Here is a 5,811-nt window from a genome sequence, read left to right as displayed (position 1 = left end):
ATATTGTGGACGAATATAATCAAATAGGAGACGTTACTGTTGAAGCAGACCTCATACATACGCATTGAATCACCTGTACAATTTTCTCTTCAAAGGCATGATTTGCTTAGGCAATCAACCATCAGTAAGAACATCTATTGTATAATGCACCAAGATCTACCTGTCTTCCTAGTAATCGAGGTGATGAGAATGTAACTTGCTAACTTAGTCAATGTATATTGATTTTATATTGCTTTTGCCACAGTGTATTTGGTGTGTTAATTTTATGGCCACCAGACACTCACTCAGCCTCTCTCTCACTCCCCCTGCACAGAAAGCCAGAGAGAGAGGGGAAAGCCCATGGGAATATTACCTCAGAAGTCAAACAAATTTAGCTTAGGGAAAATAAATTTCATTTATTCATCCCATTCCCTGCTCAGCAGGTCTTCCTCACCCCTCCGTTTCTGACTCCTTCATCTGTCGCAGAGTAGCTCCTCTCCGCTCTCCCTTCCTCCTCACACCTCTCCCTGATCCAGCATACGCTCTTCAGGAGCTGCAGAGTGAGCGTTGCTGGGGGCACATAGCACCTTCTCCATGACCTTCTTCCAAGGTGTTCCCACTCTTTTCTGGGATCTTTCTTCTGAGCTCCACTCCCTCTGAGCTGCCTGCCCATTGGCTAATGGGTCCTGTGGGGCAGTAGGAGGGAGTAGCAGTGGGCTGGAACTAGTTGTGTCTAGCACCCCAGTTTCACACCACACATCAGCATTATGGCAGGCCTTTCCACAACTGGACACCTGCACTCAGTGCAATACCCTTTTGATCAGAAAGGTCAAAAGAATGTTTCAGAAAGGTGAGTTGGGGTTGTGTAAACATACAACACGAGTATTGATTAAAATTACATTTCTGTTTATTAGGAACACAATGTTAGTTCGATTGATCAGCAAATGTAGACTCCATAATATTTGATTCTTACAAAATCAGAATCATTGTAAACAGCCTGAATTTTCAAAGCACTCATTGAACTGTAGATAAGCTTTATTTGAGAAGCCTCTTATGCAAAAAGGGGCTTATCCACTTTCTCTAGTGGATGAGCACATAATCTTTCTCTCAAGACAGTTTAATAAAAGGTTTATCTTAGTGCAAGTTATAAGATTTTCCATGAAGTTGTTTTGGAGGTTATTCTTCTTACCAGAGAGTGGCATGAAAATGTTGATTGGCTTTTTACTGTGTAGCTTACTGTGAAGATACTAGGTGGGAGCCTGCTCAGTATCTTTCTTTGTATTCAGAATGTAGTGTCATTAGGGGACATACAGCACCATGTATCTTTCACCTTTCTCAGCCACCAGCCATTTTTTTTCTTCGTGAATTTTCAGTTATTCTCAAAGTATTTGGAGCACATAGTAATGGGAATGTCTGATAGCTTTTTATCCAACGGTTGTTTAACCCATAATGAAATCACTTGTCTACATGAATGTTGTTACTAGATGATGTTGCATGTTAACAGGAGTAAGAGGTAAAAACGTGAGTAAAATGCAAGACATTTCATGATAAAATCAGCAAACACTCCAGGTGCAGCAATTATAGCCTGATTATTCTATGGAAACATGGCATTAAGCATGAAACATATATATACATGAAACAGTTCTATTAAGCATGTTAAAATAACTGAAAGTCGATTTGTCCCAAGAAAACATATGTAACTAAGCTTCTACTTGGCTTTAAGATGCACACACATTATTTCTTTGTCTTGGAAAGACAAGCATGCGTGATACTTTACTGAGTACTGAGTTATTTCAGCTTTCTGGGATCTGTATAATAATGCTGTGTTGTCAGAAGTCTTCTGAAATGAGGGTTTGATAGACATCAGTAAACAACATAGTGCTACTGATCTGTAACCTCTCAGCAGCAAAATAGAGAAATCCGTGTAATCGATTCAGTGTCTGTGTGGAGAAGCAACACCTTTTAATATACTACCTCAGAGAGCTGGAAGTAAAAATAGACAAATTTTATTTTACCTGCTTCATCAAAGTACATACAATGGTATTTGTTTGAGAGAAGAATGAACTCCTTTATATTGCAGATGGAAGGACAGAACCTGCCTGTACAAATCTATCCTACGCTGACCTAAGCAGAAGCATTAGAGGCCATATAAATGTTCCTTGGTCTTAGTTACTGAATCTGGTTTCTATAATCTGAAGACAGAATGAAGGTAAGTCTGCTTACACACTATTTTCAGTTGTTTTTCAGGACAATATATTTAATGACATAAAAATGAATTAACTGACTCTCCTCTCCTGACACTCTATTAATTGAAGATACTTGAAGTTGAACTGGAAAAGTAGTACATACAAGATCTATTGTTCCCGTTGGAATCTTAGTCCTGCTACCTTTTATATCCATACTGATATCACTGAATCAACCTGAAGTCCTATGGATAAAAGAAGGAATTATTTTAGATTTTCCTGAGGCTCAGCATTCATCACAATATAAGATATCCAGTTGCATCTCCACCATCCCTGCAACTCTCTTCCTACTCTCAAGTTTACTGGATTTCTTGTTATTTATTGATTTCCAACTTCCAAGGTCTGCGTAAGATAACTTTTTGGTTAAGCTCCTGTACTGATCTCTCTCTTTTTTTGTTATTACTCTTTTTTTTTTTTCTTCTGTAAATTAATGCCAGTTAGTGATTGCTACTTGGGTCACTATCATCTTCTGCTCTCTAATCCCAAGTGTGTTACAAGAATGAGAAACTATTTATGGTTGAACTGTACTAACTCTGTCTTCCTTTGCTGCACTTACCTGAAGTGCTTTAAAAGGACTTAATGAGGGACAGGGAAGTATTTTCAAATTATAGCTGTGAGTGATGACCAGAGAATAAGAAACCTCCGACCTGAAATTTGAGGATCTGTTGACACTGGCTACAATTCTGAATAGTAGTTCAAAGCCAAAGAAGAAACAATAATATTATGTCATTCACTGGGAAAAAAAAATAAAAAATCCACTGTTAGATTTTTAGCAAATAAAGACGTATATGTGATTACAGAGAGGGAAAAAAAATGATTTTTCTAACTGTGTCTAAGTTTGAATAAAATGCTTTTATTTGTTTACAAAATTATTGTAAACGATGATTGTTGATCTGCTGAAGCCTTCTTGATTCTCCATTTTTCTCAGTTTGAATTACAAAAACTGTAACTGTATATTCTTAAACTAGAAGAGAAAATCTAGAAGAATATTCTGAATTTTTCTAACCATCTGTTGAAAAACGTCATGAGCACTTGTTTATCTACACTTCTGTAAGTTCTCAACATTGATTGTATTTCATTTTCTGTATCTAATTACTCTTCAGAATGATATGTTTATACTACAGGAAAACTTCTATTTTAGAGTGGAATTATGCATACAGTATTCATATGGATCTGATCAGAAATGAATAATGCAGATATTTTTATAAGAACATCTTTTGAAAGGAAAAAAGTGTCATAATAAATTTAAAAACCCACCACCTTTCAAGTAATAATGATAGCATCGTTTGTGAGCTGGAAGTTCAATGTGAATATTCATTAAAAATAATGATGATATCCTGACTGTCTTTTGGGAATATTACTGTAGCATCAGAAATTCCTCCTGAATTCTTCAACTGAGTTTATGCTGCCATATTTATTCTAAAATTCTGGAAATCTTGTGAAGGCAAGATGCAAGTGAGATTTCCAGTATATGCAGAACTGCATCCAGGCCTTATATATGGTAAGTGCAACATTTGCTATGCTGATTTATTATTGTTGTAATTACTATATTTACTGTTGTTGCTGTTGTGATTGTTACTGTTGTTATTATTAGGTTGCTTGTTTTAGCAAAGACAAAGTGAAACAGGTAAGTAAGACAGGGATCTCCTGGAAGGAGTCCAGTGGAGGGCTTGCTCATATTCAATGACTCCTTGATATTTAGCTAGCTTAAATAGAACTGAGATAACAGGAGAAAAGTGAGCATGAAGAAGTCATACGAATTATCTAGCTGTGATTAGAAAAGATACTTACTTACATTCCTGAAGTCATCCCCTCATTTTCATGTTTACTGTCATTCTTTAATTGTTTTTTAATGTTTCTTTGAACAGTATTGAAATGAATGGAAGTCAATGTCCAGTTTTAACACCTCAGAAGACGTTGTGTTGTTTTGTATGCATCATGTATTGCATATGTATTAAACTTCTCCAAGCCTGCCTGAAGATTTACTAACTGTACTTTGAGGCACATTTTCTATGACAGCCATTGAAAAAAAAAATTTAAATAGAAATTGTCTATTATGCTGTATTAGTGGATGTAGAAATGTGAGTTCATACCTTTCATTGAACTGTTTTAAAAGCCTACTTCCATTATTCAGAGGACAAATGGCCAATTGAGTTCTACCAAGATCATTCTACCGTCCAGTGTTCAACCTGCATGAAGTGTAATTATCCATGCAGCTAGAGAAATGCGAAAAAGCTGAAGCACAGATCTTTTACATAACCTGCTTTGCAGTATCTACAATAACGTGGACTAAAACATTAGATTGGTACTCATGTAAAGTTTAATGTTTATCGTAGTGTCTCTGCACTTGACAGTAGCTAAGTAAGCCCATACATCTATCATATTTCTTTCATGCTGCCCATGTGTCCTGCCTCTGTGCCCATCAGCAGTAATGGTCCTCAGTGCTATTACTGTAATTGAAAGGCATTAACCAGAAATTAAATGCATATTAGTTATATAGTACGCAATTATGTTAGCTGATGTGTTAAAGGCTGCAAACCACAATCTCAATAGCATTTTACAAGTACCAGTGTGACAGATAAGAAACATAAGAATAGGTCTTTAGAAACATTGTGCCTGAAAACAATGCTGAAAGCACACTGATATTTTGAAAGCATTGTTGGCTATCTGTCATCATGGTTTATCAGTAACTGACTGTCCTCAAATTCCAGACAGCTTGTCTAATCATCTCCTGGTTTACTTACAGATTTCAAATGCTCCCCATTCCTGATACAAGCCATTGGCTCTCTTGGCTACCTGGGCACACTGCTGGCTCATATTCAGCCAACTGTCCATCAGCACACCAAGGTCCCTTTCTGTCAGGCGGCTTTCCAGCCACTCCTCCCTAAGCATGGGGTTGCCTGGGGTTGTTGTGACCAAAATGCCGGACCTGACACTTGATTCTATTGAAACTCATACAGTTTACCTTGGCTCATAGATTCAGGTCCCTCTGTAATGCCTTTCCTCCCTCTGGCAGAACAACACTCCCTACCAACTTGGTGTTATCGGCAATCTTACTGAGGGTAAGTCATCTCTTCCCCTCATCAAGATCATTAATAAGGATGTTAAATAGAAGTGGCCCAAGAACAGAGCCCTGGGGGACAATGCTCGTGACTGGCCTCCAACTGGATTTAACTCCACTGACTACAACACTTTGAGTTCGGCCATCCAGCCAGTGTTTCATCCAGCAGAGCGAATGCCCATCCAAACCATGGGCAGCCAGCTTCTCCACGAGGATGCTGTGGGGCGCAGTGTCAAAGACTTGACTGAAGACCACATCAACAGCCTTACCTTCATCCACTAAGCAGGTCACCCTGTCATAGAACGAAATCAGGTTTGTCAGACAGGATCTTCCATTCATAGACCCATACTGCCTGGGCCTGATCCCATGGCTGACCTTTAATTGATCCATGGTGGCTCCCAAGATTATCCGTTTCACGACCTTCCATGGCACCAAGGTGAGACTGATAGGTCTGTAGCTACCAGAATCATCTTCCTGGCCCTTTCTTAAGATGGTCTTCATATCTGCCAGTCTCCAGTCCACCCGGAC

The sequence above is a fragment of the Tetrao urogallus genome (genome assembly GCF_951394365.1).
Source record: "Tetrao urogallus genome assembly, chromosome: 21".
NCBI lineage: Eukaryota > Metazoa > Chordata > Aves > Galliformes > Phasianidae > Tetrao > Tetrao urogallus.
The sequence above is the reverse complement of the archived record's forward strand: the minus strand, read 5'-3'. Positions refer to the sequence as shown.